Genomic DNA, 16,386 nt, shown 5'->3' on the forward strand with positions numbered 1-16,386 from the left:
TGCTGAATTCTTCCTACACATGATACAATCGAGTTAAGTAATATGGGGTTTTAATTGTTCTGCATGAGAACCGCGTCAATAGCTTGGTTAGAGTGTGACCATTGGCCGTCTCTCTTCCTCGACAAGGGCAGGAGCTGGAGACACCCTCGAGGGTAAACCACCTAACCCACTCTGCATCACTCATTCTCTTTAACGAGGCGCCTCCATTCAGACCCCATTTTCTTGTCCACAATTCATTCTATTAACCGGCTGCATCTGCAATTAGGAGTGGGAGAATCCAGGCATGTGTTTGGGTTCGAGATGTGTCTTGTGTGATTTTTCACATACTTTGGGTTTGGCAAAAGCCAAGACACATTTTGTCAAGTTCTTTTTCCCCTTCGTTTTTAAACCCGTGTGCATTCAAGAGAAATGTGGTCCATCTGATTCTTATTCGTTTTCGCTTAACTCAACAAAAAGTTGTCTCAGAAGAGCTAGAAAATGTCCAAGCAGCAAACCCAGCCGCTTTCATGGAAGTCTGATTAGGATCCCTTTCTCTCAACTCCCCTGACTGTTTGACATTCTCCAAATGGGCCAAGCATTTTCATTTCTTTGTGCCATTGCGCCTGCTCCCTAAACTGGAATGCTCTTCCCTCTTGCCTCCTTCTCTGCCTTTTGACCCTACTCCTCCGAGCCCAATGCAACCTCTTTCTCCTCTGTGAAACCTTTCTCTCTTGCCTAACTTGCAAATAATACATGGTCCTCTGAGCTCCCGCTATGCTGGAATCCCTAACCAGTCCTTTATTTGTCCTGCTTTGTGTTATGGTCTGTTGTTAAATTAGATCAGCCAAGCCCTCACTGATGTCTGCTTCAGTATGAAGCCCTTGACCTTAATTAAAAGCCTTCACAAGAGATGGCAGACAAAAATTGGCATTTATGGCTAAAGCTGTTGCCAAAGGTCTTGTGTCTGACATCGTCCCCATGTGGGCTTCCAGGTGAGAAGTGAACTTGAGGCTTGGAGACCCGAAAACACAACAGGCTCCTTCCTCCGTGATAATGAGAGCCATGGAGCTCAGCTTGTTCCCTTTTTGCTTTGGCTACCAGGAAGCTGAGAAGCAGATCTGATGTCCAGTCATAGTCGCTGCACTGCATGCTAGCTTCCTTCTTCTTTCACGGACCTGGTTTCCTATTTCTGTATTAATGTTATAAAGGAAAAGAAAGCACATCATTTACTGTGAGTTACTTCAAAGTCTTTGCAGAGTGGAAGAGAAATATAAAAAATAAACATAATGAGAAGCTATTCATGATGGTTTCATCCATAGAACAGAACTGGTATTTAGGAACAACGGGAAAAGATTTTGCTTTCAATCTTAGATTTTTTTCATAAATTATTTGATTCTTTTACCATGTGCATGTTTTAGTTGATACAAATGTAATTTTTTAAACTTAAAAATTAATTAAATTTGATTGTTAAAAACATAATCGTTTCAATTCTAACCCGCCCCCGCCAAGAAAACAGCCTACTTCATTTATATTCTTCTCTGAATCTCCCTTTATTTAGCAAGGCATTTTGTGCAGAACTGACAGGATCAAATGTCTGTTAAGCGGATGAGGAACAAAGTTCGCCCAAGCGAATTTAGAAGCCAAAGAGAGAGCCCCCGAGGCTCTGGATCTCCAGACAGTCCTGAATACAAAGCTTGGCTCTGGCTGGCCACATAGCCCTAAGGCCAGCCATTTACTCACATCCATTTACTCACATCCATCTCAACCCTAGTTTCCCCATCTGTAAAATGAAGCTTTAACTTACTACTGTTTCAGGGTTGTTTTGAGGATTGGTTCAAAGAGAAGATGCTTAATTAGGGCAAATTCCCTACTTATGAGTTTCATTTATTTACTTATTTATTGGATTTATGAGTATCCATGGGCAGAAAATACATTCTATATGTTTAAAGAGGCAACTGACTGCCAAAAGCATCATCTCTGGGGAGCACAGGAGGGGATACATGGGTGGACTGTGTCACCGAGTGAACAGGGCACAGTCTTCAAAACCAGACCGGTGGGAGAAAATGAAATTTTCCAAGAGAGAGAATCCAAGCCCAAAAGCGGAAGGATGAAATGGCCTTGAGCTGTTAATCATAGAAATGAGTTTCGATAGAAAAGATTCTGCTCAGTTGCTGAATGTAAATTGAGTGATGGAAGAAATAAGTAAGCTTCAGGTTTTTTGTATTTTTTTTTAATATTTTATTTATTTATTTGACACAGACAGAGATCACAAGTAGGCAGAGAGAGAGGGAGAAGCAGGCTCCCCGCTGAGCAGAGAGCCCGATGCGGGGCTCAATCCCAGGACCCTGAGATCATGACCGGAGCGGAAGGCAGAGGCTTAACCCACTGAGCCACCCAGGCGCCCCTAAGCTTCAGTTTTTAACATCTAAATTGCCCTAGACTTATGGCAGAATGGTTTTTTGTGAAAATGGAGTATAAAGACCACTCCTAGGGCTCAAGAAGACTTTTTGTATTTCTTAAGATTTTATTTATTTATTTGACAGACAGAGATCACAAGTAGGCAGAGAAGCAGGCAGAGAGAGAGAGGAGGAAGCAGGCTTCCCGGACTCGGCGCTCGATCCCAGAACCCTGGGATCATGACCTGAGCCGAAGGCTGAGGCTTTAACCCACTGAGCCACCCAGGCATCCCTCAAGAAGACTTTTAATGGCACACGGAGAACACTGATTATTTCCATTTTTGTGCATTCATGGTAGGATATGTTATAAAACATTAAGCTAGTACATCCACATTGTATACTTATTATTTATTATACTTATTACTTATTATCTATACTAATTATTATTAAATATGTTTTTAAAGTTTTTAAAACCAGTGGGTTTAAAGAAAATATTAATCATATTATGACTGGGAGAATAAATCTAGGACAAAAAATTTAACATAGCTCTAGGATCACTGAAAGCATACAAAGTACAACTTCAACATGTGGGTCTTAAGTAGCATCTGATTTAAGGGAAATCATGACACTGGGACCCTCAATTTTTTTTCCCCAGATGACTTTTCCAGAGATCACCAATCACACCTCCACATTGGCCCGCCCTGGATTTCACACCATTCCACCTACACTCTACACTGCCCACCACCATTCTTTGTGCTGCCTGAACCCCACTAGATGTGGGGCACCTCCCTGCCAGGGACACCCCAAGCAGAATCAATCCCTCTTCTGGGCTCCCGGGCAACCTTTTGCGTCCTGCTTGCTATTACATTTCACACCTTGTACGACAATTTCCTTAAGGGGGTTGTCTCCTAGGCGATGTCCTGCTCATCTCTGTGCCCTAAGTCCCTCACCTGGGGCATTTAATAACTTGAAAAATGAAATAATCTAAAAATACCATGGAAGCCATGCTAGCTCTAGAAATTTAAGGCTGAAATACTTGGTCTTAATCATTTATCGGGGATCATAGCTCACAAAGAGAACGTGACTTTCATCTACACTTCTTGGGACACCCCAACCAGATCAGCTGCCCCTCTTATAAGCTTTCCTACACTGTGCATCCTCCTTCATAACTGTTTGCTATTACCTTTGTGACTATGTGATGAATATATTTCTCCTGCCAATAGACGGTGAGCTCACTCTGGGGTAGGGTCACATCTCTCTTGGTTCACCACCAAAGTTCCCAGTGTCCAGCACTGAGGCAGACCCATAGCTTGAGCTCCCTAAAAATCAGCTGTATGAAGGAGTGAATGAATTTTTCTCCCTACACACAACACACAGACACACACACAGACACACACACACACACACACACAGTTGGTCTTCTAGCACTTACATTGTTGTAGAGATCATTGAGTGGGCAGATGGTTGACACAGAGATCAGTGTAAACTCTCCTGTTTGTTTTTCAGGCTGATTACAGCGGAAACATGATGCTTGCCAGCAAGAAGGGGGAGAAATTCAAAATGGTAAAAGGAGCAGTCTCTGCACAGGGCTCCGTGAGGGCTTGACAAACAACACAGAGCCAAAATAAATTTTTGAAAAGTATCCTCCAGCAGAAGAGTATTGACCGTGTGCTTTCAAGAATTTCCCCAGCTATCAAGAAGAAAAACTTTAAGGTCTGGAACTTCGGGAGGACGAAGGCAACCAGGGAATCCAGTCCACACCCCCACAGCTTCGCGGAGCCTGGGCAGTGGGAGCACAGAAAGAAAGAAGAAAAGTACTGGTGTTCTATGAAAATGAAGGTAGAGCCACTCTAAGAACTGCTTTGGTCCAGGCAGACCGTACATGTTTTAAAGGATCAAAGTTCCTGAGGGGAAAGTGAGGGCCAAATGTCTGGATCCTGAGAACTGGCAGTTTCCTTTTTTTTCACTTCTTACCATTGTAAATATAGGTAAGGCTGAGGCCATCTGAAGTCAAGAGCAGAGCCAACCATCCAGGTTAATCCTGATGCTTTTGAGCCACAGCGGGAGGCCATCTGAAGTCAAGAGCAGAGCCAACCATCCAGGTTAATCCTGATGCTTTTGAGCCACAGGGGACGTGCTCCTTCCCTCCGTGGGGTTACAGTGGAAGAGCCAAGGTGCAGGTGAGTGAATGACTGACCCAAGGTCACGTGTGCGGTTGTAGAGCCCAGACCAGAGGCCTTCTGACCGCATGGTCCCTCCCAGCTTGCGTCCCTGCGCACCCTGCTCTGTGACTATATGAGACCGAACATCAAGCCACCACCCTTCCTCAGCTGGAATGGGGACAAAGCTGACTGGCTTGGTTTCCCGGTCAGCCATTTTAGCACCAAGCTTTAGCTCATCTATGGTCTATTCTCTCTCCATGGGTTGAGGCATCTACAAATGGTGCCAATTGGGAAAACATGCCGGGAATCTCTTGGTACCACCTTTTTTTTAACCTGAACGGGTCCTGCCCCAGGGGTCTTGATACCAGACCAGAGCGCTTTGGCTGGTCCTGGAGCTCTTTGATGGCAGGAACCACTTTTTATTTCTCTGTGGAGCCCCAGTGCCAAGACTACCGTCTGGCTTACAAAATGGGAGGCTGTCCGAAAAAAAAAAAAAAAAAGGAAAAATGTGCAGAGTCTGAAATCGAAGCCAGAAAAAACCGTGGTGGACCCCTCGGCCAAAAGCCGGTGAAGGGACCTAAGCCGGCGGGCCTCAGTATCCTTCCCCCCACAAAAGAACACAGATAACCAACGGCCCCCCAGAAGGGTAGAACGAGACAGCGCTGTGTGCAGAGCACCAAGCTGGGGAAACACTCCATCAGTCACAGCCCTGCATCCGAGTGGAGGCAAGGAAAGGATGAAGTCAGTCAAATGCTACGTTGGTTCTTTTCTAAGAGACAAGGGAGAAATAAAGAAGGGGAACAACAGATGCGACTGCCCAGCCTCTGCGTGGTCAGACTTTCCTCGGCTGTTTATTGTCACAGCTTCGAGCCCTGTGTGAGAGCCCAGCCTCATCCCCAACTTCTGCTTCATCTCCCGGTGAAGTCATAAAGATGGTCTTACTCTCTGTCTATTGACACAGAGAGCCTGTGAGTCACAAATTCAACAGGATGACTTTGCTGCAGTGTGATTGACTGGAAAATGTTCCCTCATCTGAACTTTTTTTTTTTTTTTTTTTTTCAAGCAAATGGATAGGCTTATTTTTGCAACATGGAGTGCGGGCCCTTTATTTATTTGACATTGGTCTCTGTGACATTCCAGCCGGCTCAGGGAGGGCTCGCACGCTCCTGATTTTGCCTTGTGAAGTGACATACATTTTCCTTCCTCCCTCTCCTTCTCCTTTCCTGCTGACTATTCTATCTAAAGCAAACAGTCCCAGCACCATAGTCAGATTGCACTTGAATTTGGTGTTTACTTGACATTTCCACACCGGCCATGCCGGACTGTTCCGTCATTTCCAGCACACGGGCTCGGCCAGCAGGCATTGTGCTGGACTTGGGCTTAGCCCTGAGCAACAACAGGATCCTGAAACAGCAAGATGCCGCCTTAAGAGGCGCTGATGCTGCCTGTCTTTATTCTTAGCCTGAAGAAGCACTTGCTGCCGTGAGGAAGAAACAGAGGCTCTCCAAGCTTCCCGGGAAATGTCCCCCTTCCCCACACAGGGTCAACTGGCCTTGCTGATATCACTCTTCCTCCCTTTACATCTGACTCCCGTGCTGCTACAGCAGTCAGTCTGTAACGAATCGCATCTAGTCCCGGAGCTAAATTTCCTGGGACTGGGCAGATGACTAATTTGATTAGCTGAATCTCCAGTTCCTCCATTTCCTCCTGTGTACTGGAGCTAATAACACCAACCTCGTGGCGTGATTGTGGCTATGACCTCTGCAAAGTACCTGGGGGCAGATGGAGGCTTCGAAGATGCCCTGAAAATGCTATTTCTCATCCCTCTCCCAAGGTGCATACTTCTGCCTTCAGAAGGGAAGGGGCTCTGGGAAGGGTAGGTTATGGGGTTCCTTCATCCAAGCAATCCAATGCAGGGAACACTTGGACTTGGCTGGGATTTGGGACAAGGGTGGTATGGTCGTAGCTCTGCCAGCATGTCACTCCCTAGGCCTCTGGTTCCATCTGTGTACAGCGGACGCCTCCAACGACATTCTAACACGTTGGACAATTTGCCCAACTACAGAGTCTGAAGGAAGCAACTTACTGCCAAAAGAGGCTGACCAGCCCCAAAGCTGATATACGTCAGCACCAGTGTTTAAAAGGAGTAGCAAAGGGCACCTGGGTGGGTGGCTCAGTTGGTTAAGCCACTGCCTTAGGCTCAGTGACGATCCCGAATTCCTGAATGGAGTCCTGGATCAGGCTCCCAGCTCCATGGGGAGTCTGCTTCTCCCTCTAACCGTCTCCCCTCTCATACTCTCTCTCACTCTCTGTCTCAAATAAATAAATAAATAAATAAATAAATAAATAAATCTTTTTTTTTTAAAAAGTATATTTATACATTAACACGAATAGATATCTATGGTATACTGCTAAGTGAAAATCAAAGCAAATTTACAAAGCTGTGTGCAGAGGATAACCCATGTTGGAAAAATGTCAGTATTTTTCAATAGGGATAAAAATTCTGAAAATGTATATGTCAAACTGTTAATCACAGCCTAAGCTGGATGGGTAGGATGTGGATTCTTTTTTTTTTACTTGAAATATACATTTATTGAATTTTTAAATAGCAAGCATTAATTTTTGAAATCAGAAAAAAAAAATCTAACTTAATAAAGTAAAATAATAAGAGGCACCTGGCTAGCTCAGTCAGTGGAGCACACAACTCCTAATCTTGGGGTCATGAGTTCCAGCCCCAAACAGGGCCTAGAGCTTCCTTAAAAAAAAAAAAAAAAAAAAAAAAAAAGGTAAAAAAAAAAAAAGGTAAAATAATAAAAGGAGTAAGGGATTTTTGGTTTAACTATGGTGTACTAAACGTGTTTTCCAATGCTCCCTCCCAAACCCCATTTAAGATACAGTAGAATGATTGAAAAGGTAAAATCAACCAGGACAGAGAGTGGGTACTGGGAAGCGAATGGACAAATGACCACAAATATAGATCTCAGAAAGTAGAAAATAGGGGCGCCTGGGTGGCTCAGTGGGTTAAGCCGCTGCCTTCGGCTCAGGTCATGATCTCAGGGTCCTGGGATCGAGTCCCGCATCGGGCTCTCTGCTCAGCAGGGAGCCTGCTTCCTTCTCTCTCTCTCTGCCTGCCTCTCAGTGTACTTGTAATTTCTCTCTGTCAAATAAATAAATAAAATCTTTAAAAAAAAAAAAAAAAAAAAAAAAGAAAGTAGAAAATAAAGCAGACTGATTTCAAGGTATAGGACCGTTGAAAGGCTCAGGAAGGAGAGACCCCAAGTTACTCAGAAAGTAAAGTGCATATGGGAATGAAAACAGAACTATTGCTTCGGGAAAAAAAAAAAAAAAAAGAGTAATTGTTTGAAACTCTCTATAAGCAGCGGTTGGAATAGCTATCCACCCCCGCCTCCCAGCCAGCCAGCCACCCACCCACCCATTTAGCCTAACAGTTAGGCCCTAAGATTCCTCCCTAACCCCATGCTGCTTGTTAACTGCTTTTCCCCCCAACGTGGGCAGAAGATTAGAGCTCTAGTCTCTGGAGAACGTGATGTACGAACGGTGGATCCAGGGAAGCCCCACGTAGCTGAGGACAGGAACAAACAAGATGACTAAGGGGTTAGGCTACGTACAGAGTCGTGGTGCCATAGGCCTCCCTCCCCGTGTGGGCTCTGGGAACACTGTTGCCCTTCCTTAGCTGCATGACCCTGGGCTAGTCACCTAACCACTCTACACTGCACTAAAATTGTGAAAAGGGGTTCACTTGGTTTTTTTGGAGGGTTCACTTATTAAACAAATATGTATGGAGCACCTCTGATGCGTTTTAGAATTGTACTATGCTCTGAAATTAGAGTAAGTCAGGCTGGGTCCTCACCCCATACTAGAGCACTCAAACTAGAGCACCAGGGCATCAGCAACCTCACAGGGGATGAAGTGAGGGAGACAGAACTTACTGTATACACAGGCCTTGGTGCAGTACTGGCTACGGGGTCTCACAGCTGTGACGTTAATTATTAATTTGAAAATCGCTACTCCCTCTGAACCCTGAAGGGAAAACACAGAAGATCCTTCTAGGACTCTTCCAAGAAAGACCAGGTTAGAATTTTGCCAATATTATCAGCCAGTACATAATTCTTCAATTACGAACTTGACCCTGGAACTCTCCTCTGGCCAGCTGAGCTCTTGCATGGCCTATCAAGGGTCAACAGTCACGGTCTTCCTAGGTTTGATGCAAAGAAGACCTCTGTAAGTTGTGACATGAACCCACGCAGATACATGACCCGATTTAATGACGTTGTTGCATCCGCAATGATGCTGGGATATTTGGTGGGGGGGTGGAGAATAAGATTCTGTGAAAAAGCATTTTTGTCTTCATTTTTAACTAATCTCTATGCCTAAGGTGGGGCTCAAACTTAGGACCCCAAGGTCAAGAGTCCCGAACTCCACTGACTGAGCCAGCCAGGTGTCCCAGCATTTTAGTTTTCAAAATCAAAGTACTACGTCATCACCTCCCTCCCCCACCCCCGTGTTGGGTATTGCAAAACCCATTTTCAAGTTTATCAGACTGGGAGGACTGTGTCAGGTTTCACGGCCAGAGGGGAGAAACAAACATTCATGGTAGCTTTTTTTTTAAAAAGATTTTATTTGACAAAGAGAGATTACAAGTAGGCAGAGAGGCAGGCAGAGAGAAAAAGGGAAGCAGGCCCCCTGCTGAGCAGAGAGCCCGCTGTGGGACTCGATCCCAGGACCCTGAGATCATGACCTGAGCCGAAGGCAGCGGCTTAACCCACTGAGCCACCCAGGCGCCCTCATGGTAGCTTTCATAACCATTTCATAATTCTCAGCTTTGTGAGGCAGGTATATTCACAGCCCCCCATGACACAGACCAGGAAAGTAGTGGGTAGCTGGGTGACATCACTTGCCCAAGGTCGTGCAACCAGTAAGAGGCGGTAAGAGGCCTGGAATTCAAATTCTTGGGTGGCAGCCCCAACCATCTCCCCCAGAGTAGCTGTGCTCACTACTTTCAGTGCAAGCCCTTCCTTCCTCTCCCATAACCCTGTGAATTCTGCCAAGACACCCCGCTACACTGGGTTATAGCAAGAAGGCACAGAGAATTCAACTCAGATACAGGCAGACACTGTAATCTGCATCCAGATAGCCCAAAGATACTGGCCAGTCCTTTAAAAGAATTCTGCCCAACAAGTCCTATTTGCATGGAAAACTGAGTTTGCTGAATGAAACAGAGAACATTGAAATTCAACAGTTCAGTGTTTCCCATAAACACTTGGCTCTGAGACCTTTGTTGGGTAAATGTGGCAACCAGAAAAATTCATCAGTTAACTGACAACATAGACTGAATGCAGTCTGAATAGATTACCTTCTTGAATCTCTATTAAAATGCTGGGAATTCCTCTCAGGTTAGGTAACTATTCTAGGGTTTCCTCTTTCAAAAAGCTTCTGGTCATCCCTTGATATAAGCATGTGTCTAGATTTGAGCTATCGACTTTGAAAAATGCATCGAGCACAATGAGATATTTAGTGCTGCCAGAAATTAATTTTGGCCTTTTTTTTTTTTTTTAAGATTTTATTTATTTATTTGACAGAGAGAGATCACAAGTAGGCAGAGAGGCAGGCAGAGAGAGAGAGGAGGAAGCAGGCTCCCTGCTGAGCAGAGAGCCCGATGCGGGACTCGATCCCAGGACCCTGAGATCATGACCTGAGCCGAAGGCAGCGGCTTAACCCACTGAGCCACCCAGGCGCCCCAGCCTTTTTTTTTTTTTAATACATTGGCACGAACCATCCTCCTAGCACTATGCCCACTAGCCAGGCAGTACGTTAAAATTGATTAACAAACACAATGTTTGTGAAAAGGAGTCAACCGCAGGGTAATCAAATGCATTGTTATTATTTTTTTTTAAAATCATTTCCTTGGCTCAAAGTACATAATGTCAAATTGGCAAAAATAACCTATCCTCTTGTCCGGCCCACAGACTGAGAAGAAAATTAAACACAGAATCGTTTGTTTCTTGTTTGCGTTTCTCAGGGTGTGAAGCATTCATTTTTGAACGCTCAAAATCCCTACACTCTCCATAATGCAAAATTTTTTTACCTCCATTCTGATTTAAACCAGGGAACCATGTTTTTTGTGGAGAAATAATGCTGTCCTATGCTAAGAATCTGAAGTACTAAGGCCTTTAAATTAAGAAAATATAACCTGAGAATATGCCTTAGTTCTCTCAATGCTAATTCTCTCCAGGAAAGAGTTTAACAAGCCAGGGAAATTTGGTCAACCAAGTCAAGGAGAAAATTCCAGCAATGGGTTTTTTTTTTTTTCCTGCTGATTTGCCTTGTTTTCTAGTTCTTTTACTTTTAGGTGCTATTTGTATTTTCAAATACGTGTACTATCAGAAGATTCTTCTGGTGGCCTTAAAAACAATCACGGTTGATGAAGAATGTAAATGTTAGACCCTAATTTTTTGTTCGGGCTAGATAAATATTACCACTATGTATCTTGCTCTTAAAAGATACTACTCCAGGGGTGCCTGGGTAGCTCAGTGGGTTAAAGCCTCTGCCTTCGGCTCAGGTCATGATCCCAGGGTCCTGGGATCAAGCCCTGCATGGGGCTCTCTGCTCAGTGGGGAGCCTGCTTCCTCCTCTCTCTCTCTCTCTGCCTGCCTCTCTGCCTACTTGTGATCTCTGTCTGTCAAATAAATAAATAAAATCTTAAAAAAAAAAAAAAGATACTCCACACTAAACAGAAACAACCTAAAAAAGATGGTTGGTTTTTGCATCTTAACATCTCAGAACAAGATGAGGACACTGAAAACCTGTATTTAGCCCTCTGCTGCCAGTTCAAACAGCTTTAAGATAATCCCATTAACTTTAGAATTACTTTTTGAATAGCTTAAAGAGGGTAGAGCTTAAAATTTGGGGGCTAAAAATGTAACTTAAGTGATCAAACCTAAAGGTTCACGAGAGAGATTTTAAATTTCTGAGAATCTTCAAATGTCTGTGACTCATTTTCTGCTCTAAAAACTTCAATACCCAATGTTTGGGTTTTGAAAGGCAATGGACTTGGCTACAGAAAAGAGTTGACTCTTTCTCCATTTGGTTTTGGTTTGGCTTTTGGTTATTTTTGTTTGTGTTTTCTAGTTTGTTTTATTACAATGCCTTGGCCAGGGTTGTTCTCTCCCTGCTTGTCTGTTTTGTGAGAGCAGAGTTATTATGAAGGACTTGATTTTCTGTCTCCTTCATAGCACTTTTCAAAGGAAGAAAAGAAGCGGGTGGAGGGGAGAGAGGGATTGGAAAACAGCAACCCAAGCCAGTGAACACTGCACCAGAGAGAAACGTTACTGACAAGATAGGAAAGAGCAGGGTTTCCAGATGAATCACTTCATACCAAGGCAGCTTTACTCCTTTCATTCTGGAATGTGTCCTCACTGGGCATTTGTCCTAAAGATGCCATGGTGGAAAAGGAGCCATGAACAAGCCACCAGACCACGGGAGTCCACTAGGTAAATGGCAGAGCAGAGTCACCACCCAGCTTTATTGGAAGAGGACTCACCTACATGGGGACTGAGAGACCAAGGGACAATTAGAAGGGGCTCCACAATTTGAGGATGATGAAGGCCCCCAGGGGAAAAGAGGCAATGAGATAGAAAAAGAGCCAATGGAGAAAAACACATCGTGTGTTCAGACGTGAGAGAACATCCAGTTAAAGTTTAGGGAGGGTGGGGTCAGTCTCTAGAGAGGAGTCTGCAAAGTTTGTTGAGGGTGTTGAGGGCGCTAGTACGAAGAGTGTGGTACACCAGGCTAAGAAGGGATTTGTGATAAAAATGGATTAGATCTAGCTGGGAAGTTCCAGTGGGATTATGGGGGAAGCAGAGGAGAAAAAGGAGGAGGAAGACAATGGTTTGGGGAAGCCACAGTGATTAATTAAAAGCCATAAATGAGGAGAGCTTGAACCAAGGTGCCCAGTGTTGTCAAAGGTAGCAGAGTAATTTAGGAATGGAAATGGTTGAGCTCTGGAGAGGCCTAAATGCCCAGGCCAAAGGAAATGAGGGAGGAGTTGAGGAGAATCTAGGTTTCTAGTTTGGGAAGCTGGGAAAGGGTGATCAAACAATGGAGGGGTGGGCATCGGGGTGAATTAGGATAAGACTTTGGGTGGATTGAAGCTCTTGACAAAAAAGGATTCATGAGCCTCCAAGGGAGCGCTGAAAGGAAAGGCCAACTTCCTGCTGAAGTCCATTATTCATTCATTCAACAAACACAGAGCATTACTATGTATCAGGCAGGCACTATACTAGGACTTGGGGATATGGCAGCAAACAACACAATAGCTCCTGCCCTTAGGAAGCCTACGGTGCCCTGGATTATTCTGGTGACAGGAATACCCATCATGCACTGAGCACCAGGGCCTACGTTAAATACTTTACCTGGATAATTCCACTTATAATCCTTATCACTTTAAGAAGTAGGTACTGTAACTATCCCTATACAATAGGGTCAAATAACCTGAAAAGCTAAAAGCAACACAGCTGGAACACAAGCCGAGGCAACTCCGTGCTAAAGCCCACTTTCTTTTTTTTTTTAAAAGATTTTATTTATTTATTTGACAGAGAGATCACAAGTAGGCAGAGAGAGAGAGAGAGAGGAGGAAACAGGCTCCCTGCTGAGCAGAGAGTCCGATGCGGGACTCGATCCCAGGACCCTGAGATCATGACCCGAGCCGAAGGCAGTGGCTTAACCCACTGAGCCACCCAGGCGCCCCTAAAGCCCACTTTCTTAACATCTCCCATGTAACCCAGGTGCAAGGAGAGGCTGGACTTTCCAAGGAATGAAAGTGGGGGCTGAGAAAAGCTTTGCCACCTTCTGAAAAAACAAAACAACAATAAACCAGCCATTCCTGAGTCCTGCGCCAGTTCTCCAGATACCCCAGGCCAGGGTGCAGCTAGGCTCCCTGGGGAGTTCTATTTGCCCAAATCTGGTGCTCAGTCCTGGGTTCAGGGGGGTCCTTCACTGGAAGCATGTTGAGCCTCTTTTCAACCTCTCACACCCCTCCAAATCTCCATGCCAATCCCCTATCACTGACAGCTTCCATCACTTCTTCTGCCAACGAATGCAGTTCGTGCTTGGAAAAAAAAAAAATCTATAACTCCATGGACATTAATAATTAACATCCATACCACAAAACTTGTAATATCAGTTTGCTGAAATAGTCACCAGTAAGTATGTAATTCTTCTTTAAAGGGTGTCTTCTATTATTATTATTTTAGAGTGCAATTTAGTCATCAAAGGTTTACTCAGCCTCATGTTTATAAATTATACAGGGCAGGATTTAACTCTTCTGGACCTACCTGTTCTGAAAAGAGGGAGGGTCATAACCCTGTTGTCACACCAGGCACCTGCCTTGAAAAGGAGATGATTTGTGAACTTGAAGTTCCTTACCACTTCTAGAAATCCAGGGTAAATACAGAGATTTCATTTTATGATGCAATCAGAGGAATAACCAGATAGTTGCCTGCCACAAAGAGACATTGGCTTTAGTCCTCCTGATGGCTGTTTGGAAACTACAAGTTCATCTTTTTAATCTTGTCTTTTTTTTTTTTTTTAAGATTTTATTTATTACTTCACAGAGAGAGACACAGCAAGAGAGGGAGCACAAGCAGAAGGAGTGGGAGAGGGAGAAGCAGGCTTCCCGCTGAGCAGGATGCCAGACGCTGGGCTTGATCCCAGCACCCTGGGATCATGACCTGAGCTGAAGGCAGATGCTTAACGACTGAGCCACCCAGGCGCCCCCAGAATCTTGTCTTGATTGTATGACATGAGAATAGTGTCTTTCTGATTCATCTGTGTAATACTTTTTTTAAAAAAGATTTTATTCATTTATTTGACAGAGATCACAAGTAGGCAGAGAGGCAGGCTGAGAGAGAGGGGGAAGCAGGCTCCCCGATGAGCAGAGACCCGGATGCGGGGCTCCATCCCAGGATCCTGGGATCCTGACCTGAGCTGAAGGCAGAGGCTTTAACCCACTAAGCCACCCAGGCGCCCTTGTAATATTGTTTTTTTTTAAAGATTTTTTTTTTTTTTTTATTTACTTGAGAGAGAGACAGTGAGAGAGAGCATGAACGAGGAGAAGGTCAGAGAGAGAAGCAGACTCCCCATGGAGCTGGGAGCCCGATGCGGGACTCGATCCCGGGACTCCAGGATCATGACCTGAGCCGAAGGCAGTCGTCCAACCAACTGAGCCACCCAGGCGTCCCATAATATTGTTTTTTCATTGTGGTGGTTACTTTTGTTGAAAGGGAAGGGTTACTGCTTTAGATAAATAAGAGCAAAACAGAAACAAAACAAAACAAGACACCTCATGCAGTGGCTACAAACTCCAAGTCCTGATTTACGTTGTTTACATGTCTAGGGAAATGGCTACCAATCAAATTCATTGGGGATTAGGAACCCAGGCCTTGACGTAAAAGTGTATAACGTTTTCATGCAATCCTCAAGTTCTAGCATCCGAAGAAATTTCTGCCATCACAATGAAAGGAGTGGGGGGAGGGGTAGCAGGTGTTTTCCTTTCTTGCCTTCTCCGTTTGAAAAGGGCAATGTTTTCAGAGTTTTACTGGGCTGCTCCTATGGAGTGAGGCCGAACCCGCCAGCCCGAGGGAGGGTCGGGTTTTCCCCGCTAAAGCAGCGCACACACACCCCTCCCCGCAGGCCCTGGCCAAAGGATGGCAGTCATATTCAAAGGCGTCCAACTCTCTGGACCTAGAGGGATTCCTGTCGTTGGCAGAGGGGGCACAGCGGATTCACTCGGGATGAGATGCATTCCAAGAATGCTGCTGTGGTCGGCAAGAAGTGGAAAACTAGGGGATAACAAATACTCTGAGTAAACCTAATAGGTACCAGAATCGCAGAACTCAAATAACAGGTGACAACGACGCAACAACTAGAGAGCTCTGCGAGAGTAAGCGAACACTCCGCCCCGCGTTGGGGCTTCGACCCTTTTCCTCCTCCCCTTGTCTTTCCTGGGATCGACAGCGTTTACGGGTGAGGCGGCTCCGTGGAGAGGGCGGGTGGAGCCCGGCTCTGCGCGCCTCAATCCAAACCAAACACTTCGCAAGCCTACGTTTAACAGGCGATACCGAACACCACACTCACGTTCGGGGGGGGGGGGGGCAGTTTGCAGAGATGAGGGCGAAAACATTTCCCGGCTGGAAAATTACTGATCACAAACTAAGGGGACTGTGGGGGTGGGGAGGCAACGTTATAAGGCTGAAATAACGATCGCCGTTTCCTCTTCTCTTACCGGTGGGCAGGAACGGCTGCCGCGAGCTCGTTGTGCCCTTTTCGGGAACCGGGGTCCCCCCGCACCGCTCCACTTCCTGACACGTGGCCACTTTCCAGCTAAATGCCTCTCGGTGGGCTTGACCGTTCGGAACCTGAGCCAAGGGAGAGAACTCCCCGTCCGACCTTGACCTCGCCGTTTCACCTCTTTATGACTCAGTTTGCCCATCCATAAAGTGGAACGGAGGGTGCGGGCTTGCACCCTTGAGATTCTCGGGTTGAAAGGTGTCTGCGCCTCACGGCCCCTATGCCTTCTCCACCCCACAATCAGTATTAAGCCCTTTCACTCCCTTTCTGGCTCCCCGAAATATCAAAACCATAACTCTGCTTCCCGCTCCAAGCTCTTTCCACCCTTTCAGGCCTTTTCTGGCTCCCAGTTCCGTCACAGTGCTGGGCACCCACCTTTCCTGGCCTCCCACCCCCATCCCACCCAGCCGGAGAACCTACGAAAAACCCCGCGAAGCCAAGCCAAGAGCCCGCACTGGCACTCCGAGACCAGCGGCGGGCTG

The sequence above is a fragment of the Mustela nigripes genome, chromosome 9 (assembly GCF_022355385.1).
Source record: "Mustela nigripes isolate SB6536 chromosome 9, MUSNIG.SB6536, whole genome shotgun sequence".
In the NCBI taxonomy this organism is placed as follows: domain Eukaryota; kingdom Metazoa; phylum Chordata; class Mammalia; order Carnivora; family Mustelidae; genus Mustela; species Mustela nigripes.